General features: G+C 40.0%; 1 protein-coding gene across 1 annotated transcript in view; it reads left to right on the forward strand.

The window, feature by feature from the left end:
• The window catches only part of LOC309641311 (uncharacterized protein), a gene marked incomplete at its 5' end in the record, with an annotated part of 127,645 nt that extends 107,625 nt beyond the window's left edge, over positions 1-20,020 (forward strand). Inside the window, 2 exons of the mRNA XM_082421162.1 lie at positions 1,477-1,564; positions 6,194-20,020. The remainder of the gene's footprint in view (positions 1-1,476; positions 1,565-6,193) is intronic.
• Between the last annotated feature and the right edge of the window lie 498 nt (positions 20,021-20,518).

The following is a 20,518-nucleotide window of genomic DNA, read 5'->3' on the forward strand; positions in this document are numbered from 1 at the left end:
AGCATATTAATTTGCTAGGGTTGCCATAGTCAAGTACCATAAATTGGGTAGCTTAAACAACACAAATTTATTGTCTGACAGTTCTAGAGGCTCAAAGTCTGAGATCAAGACGTCTTTGACAGGGTTGGTTCCTCCTGAGGGCTGTGAGGGAGAATCTGTTCCATACCTTTCTCCCAGCTTTTGGAAGTTTGCTGGAAATCCATGGCATTCCTTAGTTAGTAGATGTATTAGCCTGATCTCTGCCTTCTCCTTTACTTGGTGTTCTCCCTGAGTGCGTGTCTGTCTCTTTGTCTAAATTTCTCCTTTTTATGAGGACACAGTCACATCGAGCCCATCCTAGCAATTTCATCTTAGCTCGATCATCTGCAAAGACCCTCCCTATTTCCAAATAAGGTCACATTCACAGGTACTAGGGGTTAGGACTTCAACATATCTTTTCTGGCGGGGGGGCACTATTGAACCCGTAACAACTGTTTGAAAGGAAAAGTCAGAACAACACAGATTTATACAAGCAAAGGAATGTTGAGGTGAATTGCAAATGGAGACAAAACTTTTGTCTGGTTGGTTGGCGGTGGTGGTGCAGGGGAGATGGGGCTGTTCAGTCACGTATCTCTCAGTTATCTACAGCTTACAAAACTTTACCAGGCAACTCCAACACAATGCGCAGGAGTGGGATCTCATAACCTGCTCTAGATGGTACCTAGTACTGAAACATAACGTATTTTCCCACAGTGCTGTAACTCCATTTATTTTATTCCATGGATTAGGCGGTCCTAAAATCTGCTAAGCACGAAGTAGTCCTGAAATCTCATGTGCATGGTTCACTTTCTTGGCAACCTTGCAGCCACCTCTATCTTTTAGAGTCCTGTTTCTTATAACATTGGTGGGAGGTTTGGCCATGTTTCCTCAGTGGTGCTATTGGATGCTTGAGAGTGGCAGTACCCTTTATGGAGGGGGGTCGAGTCACAGTGTCCTCTGTTCATTTCCTGCTTGGTCACCTCAGGGAGGTGGGAGACCCCGCCACTCGGATACATCACTGCAACTACATGGGCCACAATACCCAGGACACCACGAGCCATTTTCTGTGTTGTATTTACAATCTCCAGTCCTCATGCCTCAGCCTCCAAAGTGCATGGGGCATAACTCCCTGGTGTCATTAGCTGTGTTTGCTGGGCCTGTTGAAATTCTTCCCACAGCTGGATGCGTGTGCTAGAAAAGAGCTGACAGAGGCAGCAGCAGGTATTCAAAGTGACTACATGTTATAAAGTGAAACACAAGCAAGAACTTCTTAAGCAAGTAGTTTAAGGAATTGTAGATACAGGGGCTCAAGAAAGCAATCGCTTTCTTCTTGATAAAAATAACTTTGGGAAAAGATAAATTTGGGAATTCTTTCCCCTATGACTCATACACTCTGACATTCTTTGGCATTCTCACTATACAGTTTCTCTCTTTTTACTGTATTGCTTTTTTTTCCAGAAAGAGAAAAATCTTACCGGAGAAAACCAGGCCAAGCTCAACAAGGCCAAGGAGTTTTCCCGCAAGAAATGATTCCATCTGTAACAAGGTCAGTTTCATGGGCTGTAGCTCACAATCTGTAGGAAGGCAGTAAATCTCCTTTCATCTTTTTTGCCCAGTTTTCGAATTTACTCCCACTTATTTAAGCTCTTACCAGTTTCGTAAGCATCACTCTTCCCAGAATTTCCCCAGGCAGATGTCCTATCCTGGTCAAAAGTCTTAATCTTAAATTCTGTGTCAGCACCATAGGCCTCTTCAGGCAGTGTGGGTGGCCCTTGTCATTTTTTCTTTCCTGTCTGTCGGTGAACTCACCTCACACGTCTGAAGAGGAAACACAAGAGGGATAGGGCTCTTTGCAGTTTGTCTCTAAATCCCAGCCCAGGTTTCTCTCAGGCTTCTTAATTTCTTTTGAGTCCTGGTGTGTGTGCCTGTTGGTCTGGCTGGTTCATCACCTGAAACCCAGGGCACTCCTCTCTCTTAGGAACTGTATACTCTTTCTAGACTTTGCCAGCTCCCCTCACCTATCCCTTATTTTCAAATTTCTCCCATTTATTAAATGCTGACAGCGTGACAGGCAATGTGCTAAGTACTTTAATTCTAAGTACTTTAGTATTTTATCTCATCTGCAAAGAAGCTACAGTAGGGGTAGGCACAGTAATGATTCCTGGTTTACAGCTGAGAAAGCAGGTTGAGGGTGGTTAGAAGACCAGCCCGTGATCACAAGGCAGTCAGGATTTGATAACCAGGCCTACATGACCAGCATAACTTACTTACTTGATCTTGTGCCATGGGGGAGAAACTTCTATTACGAGATTCTAGGGAAAAAATACTGAAATCAATATATTTTGTCAGCTACAAAACTGTGAAGGATACTTGAGCTACTGAAAGTGATTTAGGTGGGAGACTCAGGTTAGGTTAAGTTACAATGTGTTATCGGCATTCTCACAATGTGGTGCTTCCCTCCTTTCCTTGGATTGCTTCCTTTCCTGGACTTCTCTCAAAGGCTGAGACTATCCTGGGCCACATTAATCTCTCTGAAGGCAAAAGGTTACATGATTTTCTGGGGATCAGACTGTTAATGAATTCTGTCAGGGATGGTCTTGACAAATATGAAATTTAGAAAATTTAGAAAAATATGAAATTTTATCTTTGGGGTTTCCCATCTCCTATTTTTGTTGTCCCTTTCCTCTTTAAAATAAACCCACTGACAAAGATTCTTTGCTTGACTGAACTTTGGTTAGGTTACTGAACCTTCTCCTAGGCTTATCTGTGCACTTCTTTGTAAAATCTAGTTTTAGCATGAACCCTGGTAAGTCAGTTTAACCAGAACCCCACACCCTCAATATCTGATCACCTTTGATATTTAATCAGGTACCTGATCCTCCAGCATCCCCCAGATGAGGTCTGATCACCTTGGCATGTCTTCAACAAGAATCCTGTTAGGTGGGTTTAGCTAGAACCTCTCTTACCTGATATTTCCTCTTAATAATATTGCATCTGATGCCCCCCACCCTGCTCCTTGGCTATAAATTCCCAGTTGCCCATACTGTATTCAGAGTTGAGCCCAGTCTTCCTCTCCTACTGTAAAATCCCATTGCAGAGGTCCTTATACCTATTATGATGGTCCTGAATCGTCTGCCTTACCATCTTTAACAAGCATCAGTGAGTTTTTTTCCTCTCACAGTTATGGTGCCGTGACTTAGATAGGATCATATTCATCATTGGACCCCATACCTCTCATCCAGGACCCTAAGAGTGGACCTTTGTAGCTTTGTCTTCAGTCCTGACTGATTGATCAGGGATACACTGAAGAGTCTGACTCCTGAGCCAGTGCTCCAGACAGACGTGTGTTGAAGCTGGGAAAGACAGATTTTGATCCTCAAGGTTCTGAGTGTACTCCAGAAGCTGAGTTAAGAGTCCAGACAAAGACACTGGGCTAGAGTCTGAGGTGTCCCTGTTTGTGAGAAGCTGAGCTAGAGTGCCTTGTCTGGAAGGGACCTGCTGAACTGGCAGTCTCTCCTTGCTGGCTTTCTTTCCTGAGTGGAGAGTATTCCCTGATTCTCTGGGCTGGAAGCCTTTCTTCTTGGCTCTCTGTGAGACCTCTCTGTTCTCTCTATTGGATTCTGCTTCTCCCATGGGAACTTCTCAGTCCATTGAAACCCCATTCTTGAAACTCTAAGTGACTACATGCTCCACCAACTCTGTCTGCTTCTTTTCTTGTTGGCATGATTTTGCTGAGGATAATTTGGAACTTCGTTGGCTTCTTTGGAAAACTTGAGACCTCCCCAAACTGGCTCCTCTAGACCTGTGTCTTCCCATTGTGCTTGTTCCTCCTTCTTCCTCTTACTACGTTCATTGTTCTCTCCAGTTCCCTTGAACCGTTTTATAAGTCCCCTTCAAACCCCTACCTCCTCCATCCCTCTCTCCACCCTGCCAGACTTTTCCCTTCCCACTTAGCCCCTCATCTCCCTTGGATTCTAGGCTCCCTATCCTCCATCAGAAGCTCTCAAGGGACTCAGGGACCTCCAAAAGCACTTGAAGCTGAAAAGAGAAAAGAAGTTTATTTAGAAAGAGAGCTGGATGTTTTGTCCACTCAGATGTGCATTAGAGACATCCAGATAGCAACTAGTTGTCTTCTTGGTCACTGGCCTAAAATTTAGTTCACAGCCTCCATCAGATTACATATCAGGGCAAGAGAAAATTTTAAAAGTCTCCTCCACCGATACTGGTAGACAGGTAACCTTAACTTGTCCCATTTGCTGAAAATACAATTCAGACAAAAATATAAAGTGGAGATAAACCAGTGAGTTGGTATTACTATGTTTTACTGACTCAACTAAAATTTTACAATGAAGACTATAAGATCTCTGCATTTGCCTGAATATTTGTGTATATTTGTATATATGTTATATGTACATGTGATATTTTTCTATTTCTGGATAGTATTATCAAATTAACTTATAAAGTATTTCAAAGGAATTTCTTTGAATTGACTTAGAGATAAATGAGCACTTATATAAATTTTTTCCTAAAACTCTCAAAAATATAGAAACCAACCCAAATTTGTTTTAAGTTTAGATAATCTGGGATATTCTTTGGTAAATAAAGGTAGTTTTAAAATTGTTGGTAGAACAAAACATGCATGTCTTCAGAGGTTTCAGCATTAAATATAATGTGGATATACAATTTTTTCCTACCTACGTTTATGAGTCAAACAAGCTTATATTATCTCTACTAGGTATTCAAGATTATAAAACTATAAACCCAACCTCAGAACAAAATGTACAATAAAAAGGAATTGCTTGATGCATGTCAAGCATGACAGTAAAAAAGAAAAAAAAGGAAAGAATCATGTTTAACTTTAGGTTTTCCACTTCTGTGATTTTTTTTTTTTTGATACTTTCCTGAATTGTTAACAAGAAAAATAAGATGATGGCTAGCTTTGTTTGATGTCTCATGAAATTTTCATGAGCAAGTCAAGCATAATTTTAAGAACAAGTGAATTAAATAAATATAAGTGGGATAAAATTTATCAATAAACTTTTCAACAATAATTATGCTTTATAATATGCCTAGTTAAAAATAGTTGTAAAAAATCTTTTTGATAACTTGAACTCTTAAATCTTTTTGATAACTTGAACTCTTAAATAAGTAAAGTTAAATGATGGAATTCACTGAATATCTAGATCATTTCCAAATCAGATAAAATATTGAGACATTAATTGCTAAACATGAGGTTAAGTATATCAACTTTTGACGTCTTGTTTTTATACAGTATAGAGAAGCTAAATATATTTGCATCTGTTAATAAACATCAGAAATTGTACTATGAAAAAGACATCCCTCTAGAAAATTGTGGATTTATACATTCATAAATTTGCTACAGAATGACAGTATGTGGCAGACAGTTCACAATTGCCTGCTTCCTAGTAGTCACTGAAATTTGGGTTAGTAATGGTTAAAAATTCTAATCAATATGTATAAAAGAATCTATTAGAAATAATAAGGGCAAAGAAAAAAATTCTGTGTGCCGTAAAGTAAGATGTGTTTTTGATAAGGGAAAGTATGAAGTATGCGTTTTTGTTAAGGGAGAAAAAGAGTAACTTTGTCCTAAAGTAGAATGGCTGATTGTTTCAGAATTAGAAATAAGAAAGAGTAGGACAAAAACTGAATAAATATTTTAAAAAATTTTTAGAATGTTTATGGAAAAGAAATCTTGGAAAATGAATTTTTTTTTTCTCGTGTGGCCAAAGCTGGCCAAGATTGGATGGATTTATTTACTTTTTTGAAAAAAAATAAACCTTAGCCTTAGTATTAATGGCGCGTTGATGCAAAACTAGAACTTGATTTTCTCCCTGTGTTGCACTGACCAAGTTTTCTTAGATGATTGGTCTGCTCTTAAAAAGAAACTGTAAAGAAATAAAAAATAAAAAAGATTTTTCTTTACCTTTTAAGTAATCTGCTTGGGAAATCAAGATTTTGTGTCTTAAAATACTTTCCTGTGCTTCATATTGTCTTCATCAGGTCTTTGATTACCTAAGAAGCCTAAGTCTTCTCCATATTAAAAGAGCTAAGTGTTTTTTGTTTTTTTTTTACAACTATGTAACTTTCTGTATTTGCCCTTGAAATCTTTTAATTGTCACTTTGGTCAAATGGATAATTAAGTATTGTTTCACAGTGACCTGTGATCCTATTTCGTGGTGTTCAAACCTGCTGACATTTTTGACAACTTTCCAAAATCAAATTCTAAATGGAGTCTTTTTGACTTCAAACTAACTGAGATTTCCCGGAAGCACTCCTAGAAAATCTCAAAGGATTTGTCTCTCACCTTGTAAAAGAAAGATATTAAGCTAATTAGGTTTATTTGGTGCATTAAGTTACATGGGAATCATTGTCAAATAAGAAGTGATGATTGGGCTTCCCTAGTGGCGCAGTGGTTAAGAATCCACCTGCCAATGCAAGGGACACGGGTTCCAGCCCTGGTCTGGGAAACTCCCACATACCTCGGAGCAACTAAGCCCATGCGCCACAACTATTGAAGCCCGCGCGCCTAGAGCCTGTGCTCCGCGACAAGAGAAGCCTCCGCAATGAGAAGCCCGCGCACCGCAACCAGGAGTAGCCCCCTCTCACCGCAGCTAAAGAAAGCCCGTGCGCAGCAACGAAGACCCAACACAGCCGTAAATTAATTAATCAATTAATTAATTTAAAAAAAGAAGTGATGATAAATCTTCTTAGGTTATATATGTATACATGTTGCTTGATTATAGATATTCCAGAAATCATATGAAGTTCTTAAAAATTTGCAATACCTTTGTTTCCAGTTATTATGTTAAAATGTTATATGCCACGGAATTATCTATTTTCCTTATCAAATGAACTCTCATAAGAACTTTAACCATGGCTGTTTTTAAGTTTTTTGTCATTCCCAGGAAGTTACTGTTTTACTTTGCTTCTACTCTGAAAGCATTTACAATCAGCCACAGGTGAGAAGGCTCCATAATGGCATCACTTGAATAACTTTAAGACCACACCACTGGACTGAGTGAGAATTTCCAGAACTAATGAAGAAGCTGATGGATTCATAAAACTGCTAACCCAAGATCAAGCAGAACAAGAATTAATTCATGGGACTGAATGAACTGATGAGGATGACTATAAATTTTTTATGACTTTTTGTTGGAAACGTTGATGGCTCCTTAGTGTTTTGTTTTCCAGATTTAAGGAAACTCTTTTTCTCTTTTTTTAAAGCTATCTATAACTTACAGAAATTTGGTAAATTATGTCTTTGTAAATAGAATTGAAGCATTTATCTTTTCTCCCTACCTATTCGCTCCAGAAGTAACTCTTAGTATTCTTAGTTTCATGACAATATAGTCATTTGCATAAGTTCAGTGAGAATCTGTTCTCCTTGTAACAGGACACAATTGGAGAAATTGGTTATATTTCTAAGGATTTGACTGGAATGCCATATTTAAGAATGATGTGAATCAAATCAGATATGACCAGACAGTATTAAGGAACTAAGGTTGACTTTCAGGAGGCAACGCTTGCAAAAGCCCCCTTGGAAAAGCCAGTGTGTACCTGGCTTTCAGGTTTTCCTGCTTTAAGGATGAGTAAGGAAGGTCACTTTTGGCAGAGGACCTCAGGATATTTTGGGGACATTGAGAAGAGAGGAATTCACCTGGATTAGCAGGCATTGTAGGCAAAATATGGTAGTGAATTCTTGGCTTGGCATCTTAGCCTTGAGAAGCTTTTGAAAGCCCAATCTGGTATTCCTTTTGAAAAATTCCAGCAAAGTGAACTCAGAAAAAGGGCCTATGCAAGCTTTTGCTGCGCTTGTATAAATAGGCCAAGCTTAATGAGACCAGACGTACTTCGCAAATAAATTAGTCTTACTTTGATTATCTTTGATAGAAGTGGGGGTGACTGTAGGAAGAATTTTGTTTGTTTCAATGGACAACTATAGTGCAGAACCCTTGTGGGTTCTGTCTTGCACATTTTGCTAGTCCTTACTAAATCCTGAATTCTAGTTTCTTCCAATATCTAGCTACAACTCTCCAAATGTTTCCAATTTTTCTTCCTTCTGATTTGGAACTAAAACTGTCCTTCTCCTGAAAGCCTGTGAGGTGAAGCTGGAGGACTTCACATAAACTTAAAAAAAAAATGACCACAACGGATCATGTATGGGCAACCTTCATGCCTCCTACTGTATGAACCATTCAGAAAGTTCACTAGAAAAAAAAAAAGAAAAGGGACTTCCCTGGCAGTCCAGTGTTTAAGACTCCAGCTTGCACTGCAGGAGGCGTGGGTTTGATCCCTAGTCAGGGAACTAGGAACCCAAGTGCCACGAGGCCAAAAAAAAAAAAAAAAAAGAAAAAATTCACTGGAGCACCTGGTGCCATCACCCAAGGCATTCAAACTGCAAACCAGGAAAATTCATCAGAGGGCCACTTGCATCTTCACTCCATCTGATAAAGATGCTTCAAGCTCAAGCCTAAAAATCTTGACTGGCTATCAGAAATTAGTTTTTTAACTATTAATTTTTGATTTTCTTTTATTTTCACAAAGTTCCCCTTATTAAATGCCTGACTGCTAGCACCATCCAACAAATACCTTCTACTACCAAGTCCCAAAAGATGAGTCAGCTGGTTCTTAATGAACAAAAGGTGACTGAAAGAGAAAATGGACTTATATTATTCAGAGGAAAGAAGAATGTCTCTTCTTTCTTTGAACAAAAGGGGTATTGGCAAAGATTGCTTACTTGACGAACTTTAGTCAGGCTCCTGGACCTTCTCTTAGGCTGATCTGTGCACTTCCTTGTAAAATCTAGTTTTAGCAAGAACCCTGATAAGTCAGTTTACCATAGCCCCACACCTTTGATATCTGATCACCCTTGATATTTGATCAGGTTCCTGATCTTCTAGCATCCCCTAAGTGAGGTCTGATCACCCTGGCCTGTCTTCAGCAAGAATCCTATTAGGTGAGTTTAGCCAGAACCCCTCTTACTCCTGATGTTTCCTCTTAGTAATTGTCCATCTATTGACCGCTCCCCCCCACCCCCCCGCTTCTTGGTTATAAATTCCCAGTTGCCCCTGCTGTATTCAGAATTGAGCCCAATCTCTCTTCCCCATTGCAAAATCCCATCGCAGTGGTCCCTATACCTATCGTGATGGTCCTGAATCAAGTCTGCCTTTACTATCTTTAACAAGTGTCATTGAATATTTTCTTTCTTTAATGCCACCTACTCTAACCCCTGTACAAATCTCAAGGACTTGTGGCTATAACCTGTGCTATTAAGGAAGAAAATTGACCAGATAAAACCATTCACTTGATTTAATGGATTATTCTTCTGAGCATAAAAGAATGCTTCAGGGAAAAAGAATCTTAACCCAAAGCATGCCTTAATAATCGTGAGATTTTAGACAGCAGAGGCAGAGGTGTTTAGGAGTCGGTGGGCCTTTCTGGTGACTCTTTATGTCAGATCTCTTCTGACTTCCCTCCAAGATGGCTCCCTTTCAACACTAGGTCTTTGCATCTGCTGTTCTACTGACCAACACTTTATGTCCCTCCCCCATTCCTTGGCCTAGTTAACCTCTACTCATCCTTTAGATCTTAGCTAAAGCCTTGCTTTCTCAGAGAAGCCCTTGCTGACCTCTCTGACTAGGTCAGACTCTCCTAACTTTGCCTCTCAAAACACCATGAACACTCCTTCCTAGCACTTGTCGCAGCTTCAGTTTTTCATATGTTCGTGTGGTTATTTGATTGTTGACTGACTCCTCTACTCCATACCAAATTCCATGAGGGCAGCAGTGATGCCTGCTCTTTGTATCTGCAACACATGGCACCTTACCTGGTGCATGGTGGTCTTCCAATAAATGGTTGTTGAATGAATGGACGAAGGGCCTTCAGGGACTTTAGGTGTTTCCCTTTCCACTCTCTACATCCCCATGCCATACTGAAGGCCAAGGATATACATCACTATCATTCCACAGAAACCTACAAATGTAAAATCTGTTAGACCAAAGCAAAAGACGTTAAACAGTCTCTTCTTTCTTATCCCCTCAACATAGTCCATTTTCAATGTTCAGTATCAACACTGTTTCACTGGAGCACATACATATGTGTGCCTCTCTGGTGTGGAGTCCTTACCAAGCTTATCATAACATTCCTTGGGACTCAGTTTGAATAAAACAAGCATAATCACACTGTGACCAAACTTGTGGGACCAAGCTTGCTGTTCAAGGCCCACAGCACTAGGATGCTGTCCTCCTCAGAAGTTGATTAGCGTGACTTAGACCATTGAATTAGGATTTCCTGCCTCCCAAGCAAAGATTAATTTGGACTGTTTCTGTTTTTGCATTGGAAAAAGAAGTTTCCAGTTTTTACAGATAAGATCTTGGTCATTTACAAAGGCTATTACCTTTTTTCTCCACCCTGAGGCCATGATGGTCACATACTGTCATTGCTGGGTCCACCTCACCTGGGAGGTCTTTCTAAAAGCTGAAAGACAACACTCTGGCCTCAGACTAAATGTGGAGTGGAAATGGCCTGGCTTCTTGGCAGCTTCTCTGTCCCACTGACAGCAGCCCAGCTTGTGGAGGCATCTGGTATCAGGAATATCTTGAGCTCGGGTCCTGGGAAAATTTTTCTCTGCTGCTTTTGTGGAAAAAAAAAAAAAGCTTTAAAGCCCGTGTGTGTGTGTGTGTGTGTGTGTGTGTGTGTGTGTATTATATGTCAAGTGTTTTAAAAAACCTTAGAACTAACCAAAATGGGTTTCAGGTCATTTATGATTGAGACTTTTTATAGCTCTTAGGGTTGAGGAACAGAGATTAAGTTACATCAAGTTTTTTATAACTGCAGTTATTTTGGAGGAGTGAGGGTGGGAAAGCAGATTGTAATTTAAATTGTGTGCTAGACATTTTCCATCCAGCTTAATATGAAGATTTAGGAGTCAGGATTTGGGATCTTCAGCCCACACTGACTTCAGGCTTCTTCCAAGGAACATGCAGAAGAAAAGAACAGTGACAGTAACGTTCATTAAGTGTGTTGGCTCAGGTGTTGGTCAAAATCTCAGGTTATTAGCTGTGTGACTTCTGGACAATTATCTCTCTGAGCCTATCTGCAAACTGGGAAGAGTAATTCTTACTTTTCAAGTTATAAGGATTATTTGAACTAATATATATAAAAGTGCTTAGTACAGTTTTAGGCACACGTTAAGTGCACAATAAATGGTGGCTTTTATTATAATTACTATTTCTATAATATGCCCAAACCAAACTTGCCTCTTTAGGGCAGCTGCCTTAAGGTGGCAGGAGGAATCTAGATTGCAGTTTCTATGTGGTCTGGAGGGTGCAGGAATTCAAGAAGCAGAAGGAGCCCATTCTGGAGCAGCTATCTCTAATCTCTCTTTATTAATGGCAGTCACATGTGGATGATGCTTACAGTTTACAACATGCTTTATCCTCCCCCCCTCTCCAACATCTTATTTTTTTGTTACAAAAACATGTGGGGTAAATAATGTTTGCCAGTTCTTAGATAAGGAAACTGAGGCCCAGGAAGGTTAAGTGACTAGCCCAAAGTTGCACAGCTAATAAATGACAGAACCAGAATCTAAATTCAGGTCTTCTAATTCCTAATTCAGGGGTTCTTTCTATTATACTACAGCGGTCGAAGTTCAAGTAATATCAGAATCAGAAATTTTAAAGTATGTAACAAATGATGATGCTATGTTTTTGTTTTTTATTTTTATATTTATTTTTGGCTGTGTTGGGTCTTCGTTTCTGCGCGAGGGCTTTCTCCAGTTGCGGCAAGCGGGGGCCACTCTTCATCGCGGTGTGTGGGCCTCTCACTATCGTGGCCTCTCTTGTTGCGGAGCACAGGCTCCAGACGCGCAGGCTCAGTAGTTGTGGCTCACGGGCCCAGTTGCTCCGCGGCACGTGGGATCTTCCCAGACCAGGGTTCGAACCTGTGTCCCCTGCATTGGCAGGCAGACTCTCAACCACTGTGCCACCAGGGAAGCCCAATGCTATGTTTTTTAAAAATTTTATTTTATTGAAGTATAGTTGATTTACAATGTTGTGTTAATTTCTGCTGTACAGCAAAGTGATTCAGTGATATATATATATATATATATATATATATATATATATATATATATATATATCATTCCTTTTCATATTCTTTTTCATAATGGTTTATCACAGGGTATTGAATATAGTTCCCTGTGCTCTACAGTAGGACCTTTTTGCTTATCCATTCTATATATAATAGTTTGCATCTACTAGTCCCAAACTCCCAATCCAAGCCTCCCCCACTCCCCTCCCCCTTGGCAACCACATGTCTGTTCTCTATGTCAGTGAGTCTATTTCTGTTTTGTAGATAAGTTCATTTGTGTCATATTTTAGATTCCACATATAAGTGATATCATATGATATTTGTCTTTCTCAGTCTGACTCACTTCGCTTAGTATGATAAACTCTAGGTCCATCCATGTTGCTGCAAATGACATTATTTCATTCTTTTTTTATGGCTGAGTAATATTCCATCATACATATCTACTACATCTTCTTTATCCCATCATCTTTTGATGGACATTTAGGTTGTTTCCATGTCTTGGCTATTGCAAATAGTGCTGCTATGAACATAGGGGCACATGTATCTTTTTCAATTATAGTTTTGTCCAGAGATATGCCCAGGAGTGGGATTGTTGGATCATATGGCAACTCTATTTTTAGTTTTTTCAGGAACCTCCATACTGTTTTCCATAGTGACTGTACCAATTTACATTCCCACCAACGATGTAGGAGGGTGCCCTTTTCTCCACATCCTCTCCAACATTTGTTATTTGTAGACTTTTTAATGATGGCCATTCTGACCAGTGTGAGGTGATACCTTATTGTAGTTTTGATTTGCATTTATCTAATAATTAGTGATGTTGAGCATCTTTTCATGTGCCTATTGGCCATCTGTATGTCTTCTTTATGAGCTGTTTGTATATTTTGGAAATTAAGCCCTTGTTTGTTGCATCATTTGCAAATATTTTCTCCCAGTTTGTAGGTTGTCTTTTCATTTTGTTTATGATTTCCCTTGCTGTACAAAAGCTTGTAAGTTTGATTAGGTCCAATTTGTTTATTTTTGCTTTTATTTCTGTTGCCTTGGGAGACTGACCTAAGAAAACATTGGTACAATTTATGTCAGAGAATGTTTTGTCTGTGATCTCTTCTAGGAGTTTTATGATGTCATGTCTTATGTTTAAGTCTTTAAGCCATTTTGAGTTTATTTTTGTGTATTGTATGAGGGTGTGTTCTAACTTCATTGATTTATATGTGGCTGTCCAACTTCCCCAACACCACTTGCTGAAGAGACTGTCTTTTTTCATTGTATATTCTTGCTTCCTTTGTCGAAGATTAATTGACCGTAAGTGTGTGGGTTTATTTCTGAGCTGTCTATTCTGTTTCATTGATCCATATGTCTGTTTTTTGTGCCAATACCACAGTGTTTTGATTACTGTAGCTTTGTAGTATTGCCTGAAGTCTGCCTCCTGCTTTGTTCTTTTTCCTCAGGATTGCTTTGGAAATTCTGGGTCTTTTATGGTTCCATATAAATTTTAGGATTATTTGTTCTAGTTCTGTGCAAACAGTCATGGGTAATTTGATTAAATCTGTATATTGTTCTGGGTAGTATGGCCCTTTTAACAATATTAATTCTTCCAATCCAAGAGCATGGGATGATGATGCTATCTTTTGTTAGCCTCGCATAACAGTTTGAAAATTTCAGATGATCTTATTCACTTGCTCCCCACAAAGTGCCTGGAAGACATGTGTTTCTTCAGATGAGAAGGGTATTACATTTAGAAGTTTAGGGTCTTCAGGAGGTTGTTTAAATTTTTTGTTTTAATAAGTTTTTTTTTTTTTTTAACTTTTGGGTTTATTTGTTTATTTATTTATTTATTTATGGCTGTATTGGGTCTTCGTTTCTGTGCGAGGGCTTTCTCTAGTTGCGGCAAGTGGGGGCCACTCTTCATCGCGGTGCGCGGGCCTCTCATTATCGCGGCCTCTCTTGTTGCGGAGCACAGCCTCCAGACACGCAGGCTCAGTAGTTGTGGCTCACGGGCCTAGTTGCTCTGTGGCATGTGGGATCTTCCCAGACCAGGGCTCGAACCCGTGTCCCCTGCATTAGCAGGCAGATTCTCAACCACTGCGCCACCAGGGAAGCCCAGGTTGTTTAAATTTACTGGGGTCTGGTGATGGTACAAACGAGACCTGTTCCCCAAAGACAGCCCCTCTGTGACCCCGCAGGGCTCACCTGCACAGGGACAAGCACCTGCTAAACTCCCAGTTTGCATGAATTGAATGATAATAGCTCACAGTCAGGTAATTACATGCATTTTCTCATTTATTCCTCAAGACAGCCCACCAGAGTTTAGAGACATGGCATGCTGGGGAAGATTCTGCCTGAGTCTCAGGTCCATGCTTAAACACCACACACACTCCTCTTTGATAAATCGGGCCAGGCTTGCTGATGCTTAATGTGGGACCCTTTCTGGTACTAACTGGTTTAGTGCAGGTCAATAAAAACCAAAATTCCAAATCAAGTATGAAAACTAATAAACCAAAAAATCCCCAGAAACCTATCAAGAGGCAAGAACAGGGATGAATGAGATCTGAGGCGCTCTCTGCAGCTCTCCTCCTAGCAACTGCAGTCAACATACATCATGTTCCCCCACCGGGAGGTCCCCACCCTCAGCTTTGAAAGTAACTAAAACACTCCATGTTCCTGATGCTCTGTTGGGATTAACAGACTGCAGAAACTGAACAATCTCAAGTTATTTTTGTTTTAAAAAGAACAACAGGTTTTAAAAAGTAGTGTGCTTTTGATCCCTGTCTGCAAGTGAGCACCAGCTTAGCTTCTTCCTCTCTTTTCTGCTATTCCCTCTCTTTCCCCTTGTTGTACAGCTATTGGCCACAAGTTCAGGACTGTATAATCCTTCATCCAGTGTCAAAGGCCTTTCAAGCTCCCATCCTGACCATCAAAGATTCCTTAACTTCCTTTTAGTCTCTATAAATATCACTCTATTTTTCTGTCTGTTTCTTGTACCGGCCCTGAACCTCTTGACAACAGCTTGATTCAGGGGAAAGCTGAGATCTTAAACATTTCAGAGAAGCAGTGGGTGATGAGAGCATTACTGTAGCTACTGAACTGATCCTTGGAGCAAAAAAGAGAAAAAAAAGTTTGGTTTCAGAATTATAAGAATTTTTTCATTGAACAATGTACCAACCAGGGCAGCACATTAGCTGATCATATTGCCACAGAAGTGTTTCCTCCCAAAGAGGAAGGAGTTGAAAGATAAGAAGGGTTACAGGTAGGCACAGAATGAGCTGCTAGGCAAAGGTGGCAAAACATTGAACTGAAATGCATTGAGAATCACGGTATCTGAGAAGCTAGAAGTAGGATTAAGGATGGCCAAAGAGAAAATTCAGTCTTCCTTTGACCGAAGACTAGAGCAAAGCTGTTCTTTTCCTACCCTACGCATGGTTAAGAGGGAAGAGAGCAACCACTGGCCTGTCTATTGACAAGCCAATGGGATATGCTGGATCTAAACAAGTTGTTTCTTAGCAAGGCAGTTAGTGGCAGGCACTGGAACTCTTAACTTCTCAGAGCCTCTAACCACTACACAACCCAGTTTCTCTAGCCCTCAAAAGTGATCTCAAGTTCCAATACGCTACAGAAGGCAGCATGGTGTAGACAGGGTTTCCCAAACTTTAGCCTGCATCAAGATCCCCTGGAGAGCATCTAAAAACAGAGATTCCCAGGCCCCACACCAGCATTTCAGATTCAGTAAGTCTGGGGAGGGCCCAAGAATTTGTATTTCTAACAATTTCCCAGTTGATACTGATGCTGCTGGTCTGGGGACCATGCTTTGAGAACCACTGGTGTAAAGGAAAAACAAAGACTTGGGAGCAGGCAGACATGGATTCTGGTCCCAGTTCTTCCACTTCCTGTGTGTCTTTGAGCCATTTCTTTGAGTTTTGGTTTTCTCATCTAGCAGGGCAAATAATGGCAGATACCCATACTAAGCACTTGTCAAGGGCTGGCTCTCCAAATATCACCAACACAACCTGTTGATAAGACAAAGGTATGTTTATTGTTTGCTGTGGCAAGGCAGATAACCAGCTAGGCAGAGCCTGGGTGATGTCTCTGAGGGGAAAGAGCAAGGTCAGATTTTATTGAGAACTAGAAGTTTGGTTTAAGGTACTCTTTCAATGAGGGGGCTTTTTTTAAAAAATTGAAGTATAGTTGATTTAGAATGTTGTGTTAGTCTCAGGTGTATAGCAAAGTGATTCAGTATTTCTGTTTTATATATAAGTTCACTTGTATCTTTTTTTTTTTAGATTCCACATGTAAGCGATATCATGATATTTGTCTTTGTCTGGCTTACTTCACTTAGTGTGATAATCTCTAGGTCCATCCATGTTGCTGCAAATAGCATTATTTCATTCTTTTTTATGGAGTAATATTCCTCAGTGGGGGGGCTTGATTGGATAAGGATAATAATACAATAATTTAGGATTGGAAGCAGCAAGAAAAGGATTTTGAGGTGAGGAATTTGAAGATCCTTAGGGTATTAACTGACTATTGATGCTTCCTGTTGAAGAGGTGAAACTTCTTTTTGGGAAGTTCCTATAATGCACAGTCGAGTGATTTACCTGGGCAAGAGTCTTCTGGCTTAGTTAAAGGTATGATAATGAGGACAGTGGAGTAGTAAGTTCTGTTAATGTATTGTTGAAAGTAAGGGGTATGTGTGTGTGTGTGTTTGGGGGAGGGGAAGGGTTAGATAGTTCTAGTCCTCAGTTTCCAAGCTGTGTGTGTGGGATAGATGATTTCTATTCTCACCCTCAACTCTTGAACTTATTGCTTGGATGAATACAATGAACGCTCATCTTTTATTTTAGGTATTTTCTCCAGGCTAGAACACAATGGGATATAACCTGAGGACACTCTCTGTGTGGGATTCTACAAGTTCGTTATTGTTGAGTTACATTGTGTGTCAATGCCAAGATCCACCCTCCACGCCCAACTTTGAATGTGTGAAGTGTCAATGCATATAGATGACCCTCAGGTCACCCAGAGCTGAGAAACTTCTCTTCAGAACAGTTGCATCTGGAGACTTATTGGCAGGAATGACATCCATTCCTTTGTTGGATTTTAGAATATTTTGGAGTGAAGATAGATAACAACTTTGAAATGACAGGCCTTTGTTTCCTGAGGATAGAGCCTCCTAGAAGTGGTGGACCCCTTGGTAATGACCACGATGAGGGATGCATTGATGTGTACTGCTTTCCCTTTACTTAAGAAGTTCATATCTTTAATGTGTTTCTTATTTTACAAATACAAAATAAGTGTCACTGATCACTCAAGTTTTACATAGCATTTTAGGAAAAAAATGACAAATTTGGTCTCTAAAGGGTCAGAGTGCAGAATGAACTATAGATTTAACTGATATCTTTAATAACAATAAGGTATATTCCATGAATTAAATATGAGCTAAAAAAATAAAACCTCCAATTTAATCTCAACACTCTGATATTGTGCAGCCAACTCAAGCAATATTTTCTAGGAAATTATTTTACCTTTTCTATTGGTGAACTACTTTTGTCTCCAGGTATTTGATCTTATTTGGCAAAAAGAAAAATTTGGGGCTAATGGAAGAGTGGCTTTGAAAGCATAGGAATGGTGCTACATTACATACTTTTTATTGTAAAAATAAAAAAGATATGTTTAAGATCTTGGATAGTACAAATTTAGTGTGAACTTTAATAACCAAATACTAGCTGAAAGAAAGCAGGCCTAATCGTTTAGACAACAAGAACAACCTGAATTCATGAAAAATAAGAAATATAGACTGTATTTTTAAGAAAGAGGACATATAGCAAGTGGAGATAGTACAGTCTAATAGCATACACTTATTGAAATTCATACCAATTACAGCATTATGATAGATCCTGGGAATCTAAAAGTCAGGGACCGTATCAGTGCTTGTTCTTGAGCTCATTTTTTAGAAGGGGAGACTGAGGTGAAAACATGAAAGTCAGAATATAGCAAGTGCTATGGTAGAAGGGGTTACAAAGTGCTGGGGGTCAGTAGAAGTTTTCAGGAAGAGATCATGTGTTAGTTATGTATCACTGTTTAACAGGAACCCCAAATGTAGTGCCTTTGAACAATAAACACATAGCTCCTGAGGGTCAAGAAACCTGGCGTGGCTTAGCTGGGTGGCTCTGGCTCAGGGTCTCTCACGAGGTTGCAGTCATGATGTTGGCCAGGGTTGCTGAAATCTGAAGGCTTGACTGGGGGAGGATCCACTTTCAAGGTGGTTCATTCACATGTCTCTTGGCAGGAAGCCTCAGTTCTCTGCCATGGAGGTCTCTCTATAGGGCTACTCATACCATGGCAGCTAAACCCATCCCAGAGTGAGGGATCTAAGAGAGAGGAAGGCGAAAGCCACAATGTCTTTTATAACCTAGCCTCAGGAGTGACATTCTATCATCCTCCATAGCCTATTGATCATGCAGATCAACCTGATACAATGTGAGAGAGATGTGACCTCCAAGAGGCTGGGATCATTGGGGGCCATCCTGGAGAATGGCTACCACGATACTACCTAACTCTAGTAGAAGTTCCTAGGGAATATACTTTGATAAACTGTTATTCAAAATACTTTTTAGTTAACTGATAAACTTAACTGATAATTTTTAACTGGAACATGAATGTCTGTATAAAAAGGAGAATAATAATACTAGCCAATATATATTGAACTGTTTCTATAGGGCAGGTACTGTCAAAGTACTTTCCACGTGTCATCTCATTGAGGGACAGTACAGCATAGTGTTTAAACATTTGAATTATAGAGCCGCATAGGCTTTTTTTTTTTTTAAATATTGGCGTATTGGGGCATATTACTTAACCAATCTGTGCCTTAGTTTTTTTATCCATAGGCAGAAGGAATAGCACATCTCTCGTAGGCTTGTCTTGAGAATAAAGTAAGCCCAGACACCATGCTCTCCCCTAATTGTTGGAACACTTAGGTCCCAAAACCCATTTTTTTTTTCTCTTTTCTTCATTTATTTTTTACCCATGGGAAACTGCAGGGCATGAGCACCACATTAGACTGACCCAATGGGAAGCAAGGAAGTCTCAGTTCAGAGTTGGATGTCCTCTACAAAATAATCTGGTCAGCTCCTATAATGCCAGTCATCTAGGCTGTTTCAAGCTGCCAGTCTACTATTATGTTCACTCCTGCTGAAAAAAAATGAAAAAAAAAAAAGGTGGGTCACCTCATAGACTATTGGGCAAGTATCTGGCTACTCCCTAGGGAAGGCAGTTGTGCTCAGTGGCTGGGAGCAACCCACACTTTTTCCATTTGACATTGAAGCTGGCCAGTAAGCCACCCTAGGTGTCCCTCTGACCTCATGCCCTATGACTGAGGACATTCTCTCCTTTTGGCCCTGGCACCCCTTGAAGTCCCACCTTCTATTCTCATCTGGGTCAATCTGGTTTAATTCAGCTCCTGTCATTTTTATCTCTTTAGCATTGGTCAAAATGTTACTGCAGGACCACCTCTACCCCCGAAACTATTTTTATATTTAGAAAATAGAAACGTTGGATACTAGTGCTGGCTCCTCCTCAGCTAGGTCATCTGCCCAAAGCCTTCCCAGGTTACTGCAGGCATGCCATTGCATTCACATATCACTCTGAATTGTGAAAACAGCTTTCCCAAACTAAACAATCAAACGTCCCAGACAAGTTTATCTGAATTTGTAAAGGTCTCTGAGGATGTTTCCTTTCCTTTTCTTGTGCACAGTTATTTAAAACTAAATGGTAAGGACTTATAATGGCAATGAGGGGAAAACTGTGTTTAGAATGATTCCCCCCACTCCTACTTTCTACACCCCACTCTCCTTTGGAAATGACATTGTTAAGACCCTTTTTTTTTTGAGATTAAGTTTTTTTTTTTAATTTTTTTAAACATCTTTATTGGAGTATAATTGCTTTACAATGATGTGTTAGTTTCTGCTTTACAACAAAGTGAATCAGCTATACGTATACATATATCCCCATATCTCTTCCCTCTTGCGTCTCCCTCCCACCCCCCCTCCCTATCCCACCCCTCTAGGTGGTCACAAAGCACCGAGCTGATCTCCCTGTGCTATGCGGTTGCTTCCCACTAGCTCTCTATTTTACATTTGGTAGTGTGTATATGTCCATGCCACTCTCTTACTTTGTGTTAAGACCCTTTAAAATGTACGTGAGAAACAGCAACTACTCACCAGGGATTAAGCTTCAAATGAGAACCGAGTAAGAACTGCATTAGTCAAGTAAACCCTCATTAGCTGATGGCTGTCTATTGGGCTCCTATATTTACCTTTTTATGATGAATGGCAAGATTTACCATCACCAAGATAAAGGGCTTATCTGAAGTTTGAGCAGCCTCCACCTTTCCCCGGGG

The sequence above is a fragment of the Balaenoptera physalus genome (genome assembly GCF_965194825.1).
Source record: "Balaenoptera physalus genome assembly, chromosome: 13".
Lineage (NCBI taxonomy): Eukaryota > Metazoa > Chordata > Mammalia > Artiodactyla > Balaenopteridae > Balaenoptera > Balaenoptera physalus.